This window comes from Sturnira hondurensis, unplaced genomic scaffold (assembly GCF_014824575.4).
Source record: "Sturnira hondurensis isolate 20B ecotype Veracruz unplaced genomic scaffold, ASM1482457v3 Scaffold0010428, whole genome shotgun sequence".
Classification (NCBI taxonomy): Eukaryota; Metazoa; Chordata; class Mammalia; order Chiroptera; family Phyllostomidae; genus Sturnira; species Sturnira hondurensis.
The window spans coordinates 12,243,469-12,260,687 of record NW_028083059.1 but is presented as its reverse complement, the minus strand read 5'-3'; the positions used below and the strand labels follow the sequence as shown (position 1 = coordinate 12,260,687).

The 17,219-nt window shown below is 34.2% G+C and overlaps 1 protein-coding gene across 1 annotated transcript in view; it reads left to right on the top strand.

Annotated features, from left to right (window-relative positions):
- Nucleotides 1–17,219, top strand: part of EPHA3 (EPH receptor A3) — a 344,437-nt gene that overhangs the window by 223,147 nt on the left and 104,071 nt on the right. The window lies entirely within an intron of this gene.

Here is a 17,219-nt window from a genome sequence, read left to right as displayed (position 1 = left end):
TAAAAGAGTTAATGGATCAACAAATATATTTAAATGCCTCTTTTATGGTTGCATAATATATGCCTCAGTCATTCATAAATTTATAATCTAAGTATAGACTTAAAAATTACATAAATAAACATATAAAATACTATGTAATTCAATGGGTTAAAAAGTGGCGGTTATTTTTTTGGAAAACATTGAAGAGTTTAGATGTACTTTGAAAAACAAAAGTATGTTGGGTAGGTGTAAAGGAAGGGAAGTACATGTATCACAACACTGGAGCCAGTCCTCTGGGTACAGTAAAGCTGGGCTGAGAAGAGGACACAGATCTTGTTAGGAGGTAAGAATAGTTATAAGAGGCAAAACTGCACTCATTCAATTTGAATGAGTACAGATACACATGCTACATGGAAGAGTAACATAAATTAATCTGTGTTTTAAGAGCCTCAATCTTGAAATAAGCAGGAAATGAAGTCAATAAATATAATTTTTAGTATGTGAATGTCTGAATGACAATGAATGAATGAAATAAATGACATCATTGATTTAAACAAGTATTAGCATTATCTGCAATTATTATTTTCAAGTTTAAAATGCCATTTAAAATTTGGAGTCATATCAATCTACAAATGTTTTAGAAATTTGTTGTTTTTTCTGCTTGGATTCCTGATTGATGACATTAAACTACCATCAGTTTTTGGACAATTTTGCCTTGGAGTCCTGTTGTTGAACAGCTTTATCTGGAGGCCTAGGTAAACACCACCGTGTTGGTTGTGATTGACATTAGTTTACAGAGATGTCCCTTCATTTTCTGACCCTAGTATGGGTCCATTATTACCTTTTTGGACATCTCCCTGAACCCTGAATTTTTGATCCTGGCAAACACATTCCATATATAATATTTTAGGTAGAAATAGAGATTTGTGTGTATGAAATGGAAATATATGTTTCTGTATATAATTTAGTAGTATCTATATATATTTTAAATGGAAATATATATGTATATATACATATATATATTTCCAGTAGGTTTAAATAGAAATATATATGTGTGTGTATGCACGTGTATATATATATATTTTTTTTCCATTTCTAAACCTACTTTTTCTCTGTGAAGATTATCCTGACTTCCTGACTTTTCTACTTCTCTGGAGTATATGGACCTTTCCTTCTTTTCCCAATGTACCCTATCAGAGTTCTGAATGTATGTATGTAATTTATGCCATAAAATTTGATGTGTTCACATGTATGAAAACGTTACAGAATAGTACTATATTATGTAATGTAATTTCACCCAGATTTCTTAACAGTTAATGTTTCCCTACATTTAGTTTATCTCTCTCCCTCATCTTCTGTACATATTGTTTATTTATGCACCATGTGAGGGTAACTTACAGATATTATACCACTTGCTCCTACATATTTCAGTGTGAATTTCAAAAAAAATGACACTTTTTTATGTAACCTCAGTACAGTTATCAAAATCAAGGCATTAATATTGTTCCATATTATAATCTCATCTGCAGATATTAATAAACTTATTAATTATCCTATTAATATCTCTTTAGCAAAAACAAATTGATGTTCTATTTACCTTCAGCTTCTACTTAGCGTATAGTTCCTATCTACAATAATAATAATGAATCATTATAAATTATGTTGTTTACAAAAATATGAAGGGAGAGGGAACCAACTGTTATTGGTAGGACTTTCTGAAGTGTTTGATCTTAGTCAGGAATATCACAGTTACCCTCCCCCCTCCTTGAAACATAACCAGTAGATAATGTTCTTTAAAACCAAAACTCAAACCAGACTTTGACTTAGTTTTACTAAGGTTTTCTATTAAAGGACTATTAATTAATTTAATGAAGCATAACATCTCAGAGACTATGTGATATAACAAAAACATTCCTGCCTCAACTTTAGACAGAATAGTCTCTACTACGCACTGAGTTTGATGGTCAGAGGTGAATCCTTGATTTTTCTGGTCACAAATTACTATCCATCACATGAAACATATGAACTACATACACCACCCATCATAATTTTTCTCTTGTTTATTTTTTGTGATTCTGGGATTATAGTTCAAAACTTCATTAGTAGTATAATTTTCATTAATAAAGTATTTGACCTTTATCAATTCACTTCTTATAAACAATTTTAGAAGCTTTTATACCTATTTCATGACTTGCTACTTTACAGAACAAAGTATCAGCATCCATTTGTAGAAAAATATGTGGAACTCTTTAATAAATCTAGTAAACAATATACACTTTTTAAAATGAATACTAAACTGTCAGAGCTATTTAAGTTTAGAATTCATTTTATTTTTACATTGATAAATAAGATATTTTTAAATATTTTATATTTCTGATTTCTAAACATGTTTCCTCTGTCCACCTTGTCATTCTATTGGCATTTAGAAATAACATAAATAGACATGACGGAGGAACATCTCATGTCAAAGACAGCCAGGCAACATCGAACATTTCCAAAGAAGGAAACATTTATAAATAAAGGTAGAAAAGGTGAGAAGCTACTAAACTATGGGCACATACTGACATAGTCACTATAGAAACACACACTGCCATGTAATTATGTACCTTGGAAGTAAAGTAGAAATCAGAAGTATATACATAATTTCTTTCAGAATGTGAAGGAAGGTGTTTCTAGCATCAGTGTAGTAAATTGAAGTGCTAAAACACAGTGAAAATCAACTGTGAAATAGTAGAGATAAGATTCTAGAAATGTACTCTGATGAATTCCCCTCTTCTTTTACTTGTGTGAATAATAAACCCTAAGAATTAAGGCCTTAACATTTTATGTCTCTCATCAAACAAGTGAGGTCTGAGTCATGCCCATAGATTACACGTGGACATATACATTATGATTTCCTGGTGCATTTTACTTATGTGGTAATTTAGCCTCTTTCTCCTTGATTTGTGATTGAGGCAGATACCTGTACATCTGGTAACATCAGTGTGCACTGATGTGCCTGAAGCGTTCCACACCATTTAACCCATTAATGATGCCTTTCAGCCATCACACCGTGCTGTGGAGGCACAGTGCATATCTGCAGAATGAGCAAGAAGCTGAACAAAAGCAGAACCATTTATTGCCCTGGCAATTACTCAAAGCCTTTACATGAGCTTAAAAATGACAACAGTTTGGGGGCTTCCAGGATCTACTGAATTCTCACCCAGGCTTCAAATCCGACCCTTAACAATACTACAATTAAAGCAGCAGACTTGCCTGGAGGAGTGAATCTTTTTTGCTGGTGGCTTCTCCTAACGGGTGCTCACAAGATCAGGAACATCAAAGCCAGCTAGAGGAGGAAATACAGTGTTAGATAAAGCACCTGGACATTAAGAAATAAATAGTCATTTCATGCTGACTTGTGCCATCTTCACTGCATCTTTTCCAAAGAAAAAATATTTATTCAACAGAAATATTTCTTAGTCTTATTTTCCTAAAGAGAAGATTTTTAATCTCAAACACAGTAAAGATATATGAGTTATTTTTTAAATGTGCTATAATCCTATAGAGTTAAGTTAAATGTCAGTCCTTAAAGAATAAGTGATGTACAAATAATTGAGAAATTGAACAAATGCAAATATTTAGGAGAAAAAGACACTCTGTCCTCCTACCACAGTAAGAAAAAGCAAAAGTCTTACTACCACAGGCCAGACTCTTTTATAATAAACTGTTTGTTATATTTTGGTGTCTCCAGGAGTAGTATTGCACTGTTAATAACTATGATATAGCCCAGTATTGACTCTCTAATCCTATAAACACAACACCATGCTTAAATGGAATAGAGGGCACCCCTCTTTTAAGGGGGTTCACAGTCATCTGACATAAAATTATTGCAGTAGCATCCAGGTAAAAAGAACTGTGACATATGGCACCCTCACGTACAGGGTCCCTGACATTCTGTAATGTCCACACCAAGCCAAAGGATGTAGAAGCCAAAAGATGGGAAGGTCACATTTTCTTCTCTGCTTCATCAGTAACAATTGCTGATACAGTAGATTAGCACTGAACTAAAGTCTATCACATTATTATTTCATTTACTTTTTAAAACAAATTTTTTAAACTTTAAGTGGCTAATTGTCCTGTCCATAATTACATAACTCCAAAATTCCTGCTTTTTACTGATAAAATATTATTTGTCTGATGGCTCAGGAAGGAGAGGCTTTGCACAAAATTTAAGTATGACTGAATTATATACTAATATAATATAATAAATATAACATAATATATAAAGATGGCATCATATAAGGTGTTGACTGCCTAAAACACAGACTATATAAGTATTTGAACAACAATAAATAAATAAATAAATAAATAAATGGCATTTCACATGATTTCAGCAGTACTGATAAGTGCTTGAAATCTGAATTGCTTTATTAGGAAGCTCTTCCTCCAATCTTTCTTGCCAAAACCAAATAGTAAAACTCCTAAACTTCTAAAGTACTTTTGAAGGACCGCACTTAATCAATATTAATTTTAAAGCATTTATCTCGACAATTTGTCATCATCCAGAAATTGCCTCTTACTGTTTTTTATGTACATTGCAATAGCAAAAAATAATAATAATAATGATAGCAAGCCAACAGAAAGAAAATCTTTCTCTGGTCACAACTGTGTCCCAAAGTAGCTTTCAAGTGGAGGTTGGATGTTACAGTAGAGACTTCTGGGATATCTGTGAAAGAGGTGAAATGAGGTATCAAAAGTCTAGTTGTAAGTCCAGGTGTGGCTACTTAATATTTAAGTAGTTATTTCTTAAAATTTCTAAATTTGGTTTATTTATGCATTCATTCCTAATTTTTGTTTAAAAATGAATTTAAGGAAGTCATTAGGCTTAACTTACTGGAGTTTGTATGTTCTTTGAAATAGATATAATAATGATGATGATGATGATACACAGATTGTTGTGAAGGCTAAATAAAATGTCTGGGAGCAGAGGTGGCCGAGAAGTGCATAAGTAAGTTACCGTGCCCTGCTTCCAGCAGAATCGTGTTGTCCATGCTCTGTCTGGGGGAAAGACACACTCCTTTCGAAAATTAAAACAAAATAAAGTAAGTAATGAAACATAGGAGTTAAAGTTCTCAAACACCCTACTTTGATGTGATACAATGGGTTTAAGCCCAAATTTTTATAATTCATGTGCCGTTATGTGACAACCCCTCAATTTAGTAAGCTATTTTTGTTTCATTCGTGACACACACATATGTATGTGTATATATTGGCTTTGTGCCAGCACCCGGGTGCCCACGAGAAGGGCTAACAAAAATGTCTAATGGAAATTAGGAGATACTGGTCTATAATTCTGAAACCTGGGGTGAGGCAAGACCCAAAGACATCAATAAAAATAAAGGCTTGTTAAGAAAAAGAAAGGGATAGTTGAGAAAAACATATCTATAAGGATTAAAGAAAAAGTAAACAGATATAAGGAAGAAATCAAGTGGCAAAATAATATTTTAACAATTATTCTGGATAAAGAGTTAAAATAGTAAACTTTCACTGGGGACCATGTAGTGACATAAAACATATTTTTGCAATTATTTAGGCTATGCCCACCTTTTACTTTTAATCACTAGAGTTTTAGTAACTTAAAGCATATTTTAGTAACTTTACTATATATCAGAAGAGAACATTCTAAATGTTCTCTTAATGTTCTCTAAATGTTCTCTAAATGTTCCCAAAATATTTACTGCAGGCGTGTTAAAGAAAAATGTTGCATCTCATGTATTTTTGTTTGGTTCATCATATTATTTTAATATACTTTTGGGGCAGAATTTGTCTATCTTTGTCCTTCTGTGAAAGACAATGTTGTATATCATCTAAGAGGGAATTCATATCAAATTAATCATGTAGATACCACCATTCCAAAGAAAAGTAGTTTATGCTTCTGTTTACTGAGTAAAGCTTGTTTTATTTTCCTTCTATTAAAATGCTTTCAAGAAGCTTTCCATAGTTGACATCTGAGATAACATACTTCTTTCTTGATATGAATTGACATGGTAGAAAATTTTCATTTAATTTGAAATATTTCCCTGTAAAGTTTTAAAAAATGAATATCATTAATCTTACATAAGATATATTTCTATTTCAAACTACTTTAATAAATTCTTATTATTATAGACACAAGATAGATGTCCTTAGAAAAGTCCCAATATAAAATAGCTAGATAAAGAACTAGGTTTTACAACAATTTATTATTTAGGTATATAAATGTGTATGTCTGTTTGTATATGTGTAAAAATATAAAGTTCTAGAAAGTGTACGATGTCTAATAGGCCTGAGATAATAAAAGTCTCTTTTTAACTACATTATTTGGACTTGGGTATTTTTATTCTTAACTGTCTTATTTATTTAATAAAGATTCTACATCAGTATGTGATGAAGATAAGAATAAATGCCTATATAAGCAATTATTATAGGGCCTGCTACTTATAAGTGATAAATTCTCGGTAGTTAATATCTTTAATAAACATTTGGAATATTTAACAACAAACATACACTTGAAGATCAAAATAACTTTTATATGACCTTAGGTTTTTCTTGGCAATAAATAACATACTTGATTAATTGCTTTTTTCTGTTTCCTAAGCATTTACTGAGCACCTGGTGTGAGCCAGGTACTATGCTGGATGCCTTTGGAAAAATTATGATATGATTAAGATGTAGCTACTGTCTTTGAGGAGCTCTCAGTTTAGTAGAAAATCTTAAAGGTTTTAAGAAACCAGCATGAAATTGCCTGGTTTAGCCAAAAAAAGTCAGGCAAGGCCAGCTGCCAAGAGATTTCAACAGTCATCAGCCGCTCAGGGAAGGTCCCCAAGAAAACATCTTTATCTTGAATTCACAGATAATGCCAAATTATTTATAATAGTTTAACCTGTTTTTTCATCACTAAAGTAGATATTTTTAAAATGATCATTTTGTATATGATTTTTTGTGATGTCATGCTAAAAATCAGTCTATTATCCCAAAGATTTTCACTAAGAGTAATAGGAAAAGAAATAAACACTTTAAACTGTATTGCAAATTTAGTGATAGTTGTATGTGCAGTTTAATGGTCTCTCGATTTGAATGTCTGGTTTGTATAAAGCACTTAGTCAAAAATGTGAACTTATAGTAATGGGATGAGACCAAATATTTATAGCTGTCTACTGAAACTTCCCACATCAGTCTTCTTTACCTATCTATTTGTCCATTTATTCACTTACTGATCAATCAAGTTTTTGTCATTAGTATGGAATGGAACCTTCTAGCTAGTAAAACATCCAGATTTACAAGCAGCTACCACACAAAGCATTTGAAACTATATAATGCCCTAAAATATAATTATTAGTAATTATCATAAAACTAGCTCATTAAGTAATTAAGAAAACATCAAAATTTTAGAAATGTTCATAGTAATCACTATAAACAAGAATTATAATTATAATCACTATAAACAAGTATGGCTATAAGTTAGCACTGATGAGATAAGAGTGTGCCAGCTAATATGTGTCTGCTAATATTTGCTAAGACATCCATGTTTATAAAGATGGCTGGTTTATAAAAGTTAAAATATACTGCTCAGTCTCCCTATTAAAAGTAATAATAGTTAAAGAAACAATTGAAAGGAGTTTCAAGAAAAAGTCTATCAGAAGAACGAAGGAATAATTCATCATTCTTTGTCCAGGTCAATCTGCATATATACTTTGTTAGAATATAATAATTTGTCTTCTTGGGTAATTCTTGAGAAGATTCTAAAATTTAAATACATTTCACCTGTAATTGTGGTATTTATGCAATTATTTGCTATAATTTTTAGAATACCGAATGAAATTTGTTTTAAAAAATTATTCAGGCAGTAACATTACTAGCAATTTCTTATTCAGCTACAATAGCAGGCATTAAATATTTGGTATATGTTTGTGTGTATCTTTGACTTGTAGTAGCCTAAAGGAATTTTTGAATGGGCACAACATCAAAATAATTGTTATTTATAGTAGCAACCCAAGTGTATAGTGTCAGGTATTTGCCAAATACTATACTGAGTATTTCATAGCTATCATTTAAGCCTTAAAACAACACTATAATGTAAGCATTATTTCCATTATTAATAGAAGAAACTGTTTTCAAGAAGTTGCTAATCTAGCCCCATTTATCTATAAGTGTCTGAGAAGAATTTGAACCCAGGTCTTTATAATACAATAGTAGTTCCCAGTTTTCAGTAAATAACCTACTGCTTTCAGGAATTTTGCTTCAACCACATACCATGAGAAGTCTCATAATGTAACAGTGTACATAATTAAATCAAGCCTCATTTTTCTCTCCTTAAAATGTATCTATCTGAACACAGGACTTTACTCTTATAATTGAAAAATTGATGTCACTTAACTAAATGTTTATGACTAATTAGATAAGAAATGTTTGTCCATGTAACACCTAGGATCCTTTCACAAGCCACCAAGTTGGAACACTGAGTAATAAAATTGTTCCACAGCAATACTGCCTCGCTGGCTGTCACGACACGGAATCAGTAATACCACAGATCTCTCCATCCGAGGTAGTGACAACAGGTTCTGTCCATGTGATTCGGATCAAGTAGGTGCGGTCATCCTTTATGCCTCTCTTTCTCTTCCATCTTGTGTTGGATCAATCAGCATATTCTACAAAATATGCCTTCTAACCACTTTTGTTCACATCCATTGCTGTGACCCTAGTTCTAACATAACCTGTTTAGATTATTTAAAATGTCTCCTAAGTGGATTCATTTATTTTTTCCTTCTTCCTTCCCTCCTTTCTTCCATTCTTCTTTCCTTGTTTACAATAACAAGCTCCTCATAACTGTATTATGTCTATCATCATTGATTTTATTGTATAAATTTATGGTGTTTATTTTTTGGACCATAAGATACACTTAGGTTTTAGAGGAGAAAAATTTAAAAAATTGAAGCAAAAGTGTGATAAAAATATTTAATAACATAAATAACATAATATTTCACCACTGTAAATGTAAACAGAACTCAACAGCAGCATTAACAACCATTATTCCTCCCAAATTCAGGGAGTGTGTCTTATAGTCTGAAAAACAAGGTATATTTTTCTGAAATATTTTATGCCTGGCAGGATTTTCTACTTACTTCAAATATTTCATTCACTTTCCCTGTTTTCTTTAAAAGGGGTCAGGCATTTTTTTTATTTGGCCATTGAAAAGATGAAAGAAATAACCTCTCATATGACCAGAGAGGTTTATTTAAAAATAAAAAGAACTCAAGCAAAAATTGCCACTAATTGTGTGTTCTTAAAGACTGACTCACAATTTGATAACTTACTAAGGCAATAGCTTTCACACTTGGCATTTCTTCCCTCACTTAAAATCTCATATATGAAGTGTTCACCTTCAGAATCTTACCTAGAATGCATGTGTGCTTTTGAATCCAAAGAATACACTAAAACAGTGAGGAGAAAAACGATGCATTAGTGTTGCCCAAGGCAGAGCCCAGGCCTGCTTATATTCCTTGTCCTTTGGAAATAAAGGCCAATGAGTTCCTAATCTATACATTTTGTTAAGATCCATTTTTAAAAGGGTGTCATGTGTAACCTAAGATATAAGCATGAAAGTTGATATGAGTGAGGCTTTGTGACAGAACCACAGATGTTCAGTACATGATATATTTATTTTTTACCCCAGTGGCCCTTATAAAAAAGGGCTAGAAGATCAACTTATAACAAGTCAACTAACGACATGACATAGAGAGGCCCCTGGTTCAGTGGCTGTTATTACAGCTGTGTCCCATTACCTATTAGATACCTAGAACATGCTTGCATTCCAAATGGCATTTATCTTTTGAATTTCAGACATTCTTGCCATAAATAAGGATTTTATGCTTTTCAAAAATGTTTCACAGTGTAGTCTAGGGAATACTGAAAGGTTGCTTTTACTTAATGAAATTCCCCTTGTGAGGATTCCTGGAGATAAGATGAGCATTTTCTAAGCATTTAGCTCTACAGACCTGTGTCATTCTCTACTCTGTCCATTCCCTGACATTTCTTTAACCTGAAGATGTGATAATAACTTGAGCTTCACAAAACCAGCAGCATGGGGACCGTATGAGAGTTGGCCCTTGACCATGGTTTAATCATTCTCTCTTTGTTACTTCTTCCAGTGGGGTGTATCTGAATCCATCACCAAATAATTGCTTATGCTAGTTCTGTGGAAAACGCAAAATTTTCACTTGTATGTTGTTCCCATAGTTAATATTATGTTGTAAATATGTTTTAAGTGGAAGTATGAAAAAGTGATGGCCACTCCCTCCTTTCCCAAGGTCCTGATCATAACAGGAAGGAGCTAAAGATTCATGTATTTAAAGCGTAACTTATAAGCTTAAGAACAACTATGTAAGATGACTCCACTCTAGACATAATTATCACAGTTATTCCTTTAAAAAAGTAAGTGCAATGGTCCATCTCATCTTTTTGAAGTGGAATGAGCTGCTGTTAATGTTCATTTCTTTTTGAGGTATACAAGTATCAAATCTTGAAGAATGCACCATCTGAAGAAAGCAATTTATTATGTATGCACTTCATTCAGGGAGAAAATCAATTATCTTCTTTTTGTTCTTCAATTAATTGTTGGAATGGTGAAATATTAGCCTGGATAGTTATTGCTAGAATAACAACCGCTGCTTAGGAGTGAGCTTTGTTCCACCTCGATGTAAAAAAAAAAAAAAAAGCAGCTGCCTTTCTATTGCAGTTGGTGCCAGGAAGCTGTTTTAATTGTCTATATTTTTTTATAAGGCTTCTCATCCTGGCTGTAGTCACCTGCACACAGCTTACAGATTTTTAAGTCACAAAGGTTACAACCAGAACCCTTCACAAAAGCACTGTAATGAGCAATGCAGAAAGTGGAGTGGAAAGACATTTCCCTTAGAAATTGGGTGAAGAGTGCACGTGTGCGCGCGCGCGTGTGGAGTGATGGGCAGTGGGGCAAAGGGGAAAGTACTTAACATATGTGATGGAGTGTTTGTGAAAAACACCAGACTGACAGGTGACAGGACATACACGAGGTGGGAGAAGTGACAGGGGAGGCTCAAGACAGCAGCCTTCACCCTGCAAAGAAAAATTACCAACACAATAAGAACCAAAACTATGCCTGATGAATTAAGTTTACATTTATTCACAGTTTAAAAAAATGTCATTGTTGAGCAGGGTTATATTAAGTCAAAAACTAAGATTTTAGTCTGGTGCCCATTTCAATCTTCATTTTCCTGCCAGAGTTGTATGTGCTAAGGAGGATTTTTACAGGTTCAAATTGTGAGGAGGTATGTAAGTTGGTTGGCTGTGCAACAAATAAAACAACACTATCAAATGATCTATCTATTTATCTATGTGTCTGTCTGTCTGTCTATGTATCTGTCTATCTATAGGCATATTGGCTCTCTGAGTTTTCTTGGGAGGGGATCATATTAGTCTCTATACTATATTAGGGTTATCCAGAGAACAAACCAATGAGGTTTGTGTGTGTGCAAAGAGAGAGAGAGAGAGACAGAGACAGAGACAGAGACAGAGACAGAGACAGAGACAGAGAGATTTAGTTTTATTTTAAGATGGTGGTTCCTGTGAATTTTGTTTTCAGCAAATCCAAAATCTTCAAGGCAGTCTGGCAGTCTGGCAGTGTGGGGACCAGGGAAGAGTGGATATCACAGCTTGGTCTAAAGGCAATCTGGAGACTTCAGTTTTTTTTTCTCTTAAGAAGTTCAACTGATTTGTTGAGACCCAGGCAAATTGTAGAGTGCAATCCTATTTAAGTCTACTGATTTAAATGTTGATCTTCTCTGAAAAATACCTTCCCAGTGACACCTAGACTGGTATTTGATCAAATATCTGGGTATCTTGGCTTAGCCAAATTGACCCACAAAATTAGCCATTGTAGTCCCCATGACAATGAGGTGTGTGTGTGTGATTGCTCGCTCTCTCTCTGGAAGGACTCTATAAACCATATGTGTAAGGAAAATGCCGGGATAAAGTATAACAGAAAATAATAATCTTTGATCTTCTGTCAGTGACCACATGGAAATATTCTTTCAATCTTGATTCTTCTGTGGAGGATACTTTTTTTAGGTTTTCCTCAGAATCCAGCACTTAGTACATCAAATAATGGCCCCTCCCCTAATTTTATCTCAAATAGACTAAGTTTCAAAACCTTCCTTGGATGACCACTTATTGACAACCATGCTATTTGTGGAATGCTCACATTATAGAATAAAACATTATTTTGAGAAACATTATAGTCTTATTGGTAAACATTTGATGTCAGTATAATACCTTGGGAGATCACTTGTTGTGTGTGCCCGTTTTGGAAAGACTTCCTGACACTCAGGAAGAGTGTCAGGCTTGCCAAGACAACCTTCACCACACTCCTTCCCCTTATCCACCTTGGAGGGAGTCTCTATGTCTGTAACAGTATTGGGACTGCCACTCCACCTCTCGGAACTGGTTTATCATCTTTATATGGTCCTGTTGGTGATAACCCATTGCTCAGTAATTTTAAACTCACACTAATCTAAACAAAATCAGCTTTTCAGCACACTATTGTGAACCCACTTCAAGCCAATTCTACAAAGTCTCAGAAATTAAGCGAGGCAATTCCTTAATAGATGGGTGTTTAAAATACTCTACAACTGAATCTGGTCATCAAGTACTAGGAAGATCTTGGAAAGAAGTTCTTCCTAATTGCAAGGTTGCAGAGAGGCAGAAAATCTACAGCAGCCTCACGTTTGATGTCTACTCAGTTTGAGCTCAGATGAGATGCCTGGCTTGGAGCCAGGCTTACTGAGCTGCACAAACAGTGATGGGTAAGCCTCTACTAAAAATCAGACTCATTAGATTAATATCATCTTGGCCTCAAAAGGCAACACATTTTTTCTAGATTTTAAGAAAATTGAAAAGATTGTCATTATTTTTACATCAATTTATATTTGATTTACCCCCAAATTTGTTGTGGAATAATGCTGAGTGAAACAATATACAGGCCATATCCCCAAATATGTATTACCTAGTGTTGAGTCATAGTTTCCTTCTACATTTTGATTGTTCTTTGCCTCTAATAAAAGATTTTTTTCATAAAAAATGTCAGCCTCCCTGAAGGATATGTTTTATTGATTTTAGAGAGAAAGGAAGGGAAGTAGAGAAAAAGAGCAAAAGAGAGAGAAAGAGGGAGAGAGAGAGAAACATGGATGGGTTACCTAGGTATGTGCCTTCACGAGGGGTAGAACCCTCAGCATTTGGTATATAGGACAACACTTCAACCAAATGTACCACCTGGCCAGGGCCTAAAATTTATTTAATGAAGTAACTATACTATTATAACAATTAAACATTTTGTCTGTCTAATTTAATTTTTAAGATATTTCTTGAATACTATTATGTGACCAACTGTGTGTTATTTATTGTATTGTGGAGGATATGATGGTGATTAACACATGCTTATTGCCCTCAAGGATTTATAATTGTTTTAATATGTAATCAAATAAATATAGTTTGTGCAACATAAATGCATCAGAATATAGAAAAAGTAATGATTATTTGTAGTTTTAGAACTGAAAAAGATGTTACTGAATGTGTTGGGTCATAGATAGACAATAACAAGTAAACACAGATTTAATATGCACAAAAAAAACCAGAGGCATTAAAGACTGCGCAATAAAGCAAAGAGGCTGGAGAGGTAATTGGCTGTTTAGGCAGGCCCTTTCCCCTGAAGTAAGGGGGAGGGATGGGGGCTGAGTAGGGAGGGGTGGGCTGGAAAGGCCTGCACTATTCAAGGGAGATTCAGTTTGACTTAAGTGGACATATCCTCACTCACATATATTTCCAAAAATTTAGTCAAGGATACACAATTTCACTAAAGGGTCTATAAGCAGAAGAGCAGATACAGCATCTCTTCACTCAGGTTTCACCCAGTCTTCTGGAATTTTTATATGTTGACAGCCTCATGTAACTATCTGTGCAGCAAGGATCCTGCCAGCCTTGAAAACGAGACAAACAAAACAACAGAATTTGTGCTCTTTATTTTAGAGAACAACTAGGAAACTACTTACAAATATTGAATCTTTTTATTTTCTGAACCAACTCATGACAATATATTAGACAGAGGGACAATGGGGGCCAAAGCAGAGTCAGTATCACAAACTCTTCCAAAAATATCTCTGCCTCCTACCTCTTGTTGACATAAAATATCCATCTTCCTGCAGAGCCTCCTGTGCAACTCTGTGCCTTGTCAAGCATGCATGGGACAGTTTTCTTCGCTGTATATGGAGCGTGCTCATATAGGGTATAGATGGTTTGGGTGGGCAGAAAGTCATGTAAATGTTTTGGGTAGAAGAGCGACTTCATGGACATATGAAATAAATGAAGTTGCAAGCCAGACCAGTTAACAAACTAACAATAATCCAAAATGAGAGATAATGAAGTCTAATCTAAAGCTGAGGAAAGGAGGTAAATGACCTTTGGGAGAATAAAACCCAAAGGTAAAAATTGACCAGATTTGAAGTAAAGAACAAAGAGGATTTGCAGCACATTGGGACATGGATATAATTTAAACAAGTGTGGAATGAAGAGTGATGAAACCACTGCCTAAGATCAGAAAAGAGGACAATTCTGTGGTATAGATAATGTGGAGATTTTAAATTCATGAGAATGAAGCAACATACAGGTTCTTCTAAATGGTCAGACTGAGTAAGCAGTTGACAATTCAAGTATGTTTCTTAGGGAAAAAGTTAAAGATGAATTGTATATTTGGGAGTCATAAGATTTGAAAAGGAAGAGTGGATGTAAAGCATAGAATTAAAGAATATAAGGCCAATGATATGACCCAAGGAAGAGGAAAGGATGGCAGCTGAGCACAGGAGAGGAAGCCAGATTGGACCTGAAGCTCATTCTTTGGGACATAATTGTACTCAAATGTCACTTATGAAATCTTATTCTCTTTTGTCCCTTCTTTTAGTCTTTTGCAGACATATAAGCTTTATGAAGGAAGAAAAATTTTTACCACTTTTGTTCATTAATATATTGTTGATATATTTCCTTGGTGCTTAAAATGTAGTGGGTGTTAAATAAGTGTCTATCAAATGCATATATAGTCAATTACCACCCATTGATTCCCCCAGCACAAACTTTCTCCTGTTTCTTATGAGATCCTTTCTATCTTCACTGATATTTCTAACTTGACTCTCTCATTGACTCTCCTCTAGACTATTACAGTAACCACAAGTCTGGAGTTGCTCCTCCACCTCATTTGTTTTATAAAGCACCTTAAATCCAAGTGCCTTACCATGGCTTACAGAGCTCTCCGTGACTCATTGCATGCACACTTGTCATCTAATACCTTCTTCTCTGTGCTCTGTGAATATATTTCCTTATACTCATAAACTCTACACAGCTTCCTGTCAACTAAACCATTTTAGCTATTTCTACTTGCAGGGAAGTCTATTTCCCTTCTCTGCATGTTCATTTCTCACCTCTCAAACATTAGTTCATGAGTCACTTTTCTGAAGTTCCCCATTTCCCAGCTGAAATAAGCAAACTACCTTTGAGACAACCATGGGAATCTGTGTAGAGCTCTGTCACTGCCCCTTTCGGGTGAAGTGACTCTTGAAATGATTATCCATCCATGTCTTTTTGCAGTGAAACAATGACAAGATTAATTTTATTGAATACAGTTTTGATCATGTCACTTACCTGCTCAAAAGCTTTAATGGCTTTCCATAATACACAGTAAAAAAGTCAGACATTTTAGCCTGGAAAGTAAAACCCTTCACAAGTAGACATCCCACAAATCTCCCACCAAAATCTCCTTTACACTTTGTTACAAAAATGCATTTTAACTCTTTGGTGTCCTCCAGGAATTTTGCAAACTTAGTGACCTTCACCTAAAATGCACTTACTCAATATACATGCGTCCACATGTCTTTTATTCTGCAAGGCACAAATTAAATGCCAGCACCTTCATTATTTTTTTTCTAATTCTTCTCAGCTACATGTAACTGTGATTCATCTGAACTCCCAAGTCACTACATTGTCAGTTACTGGTATCTCTTATGGTGCCTTTCCAATTTACATTAAAATGATATTTTAGATTCTTTTAATCTTCCCTACTGTACTCTAAATTCTTTGAGGGCATGATCCATGTATGGCTCACACTTGATTTTTTCATAGTGGCTAGCTTGGTCATTATCCAAATAAGCACTTTTGGATATTTCTGAAGTAAGAAAAGTACAAGAGGGGAAGTATAAACAAAAAATCTAAATACTAGGGAATTCACATAATTAGATCAGCATACAAAAGCTGTTGCACTTGGTAGCTTTGGAGGGATGGTATATTTGAGACAATGTAGAGTGACGTTTGGGGCAGAAGCTCGATTTTAAGTGTTGAAACAGAAACTTTGTGGCAGGTACTGTGCTAATTGTATTCTATATAATTATCTAATGCAATTTTCACCAAGAAAAAAGCCTATGAGTTAGAAACTATTATTGTCTCAGTTTTTCAATGCAGAGAACTGAGGCAGGGATACGAAATAACATGCCCAATTCACACGGATGTTGCTGAATAATGATTTGAACCCGTATAGTCTGACAGTAGTGTCTGTATTCTTAACGAACACTTTCTCCTCTACTGAAACATGCCACGAAAGGGAAGAAAGATATAGATTAGCAATTCACTGACAAGGCCTTTGAGAACTAAAGGAATGGTAAGAAGGAATAGAATCATTGACAGGTATTAGCAATAGAAGGAAATAAGAAAACCTGTTTTTCTCAATGGAAGGAGAGAAGGAAAAAAAGTGGGTGAATTGATAATTACAATTTGCCTAAAACAGTTTGTAAAGTGAATTGGATAGAATTATGAAGTTATTGTGTCATAGAGTGAAAAATGAGATTTTTTTTCTTAAACTGGTAATATGTGATTTTCCTCCTCATCTTATTTGTGCACCTAGACAAAACTTCTGCAGTTCACTACTGGGTATGAAGTAAGAAAATAACAGCACTATCAAGGAATTAAGGAAGTCAATCTGGAAATTTTATTACATGTGTTCTCAGACTGTATGAGGATTTATATTTCAAGCTAGTTGTGTTTCTCTTTGTACAGTTATGGCCCTTTTTTGCAAAATCCCTCATGTTAGTCATTCACATATTTGTTTCAAAAGGTAAGAAGAAGGATGGGCTGGTATCTTAATATTTCCTGCC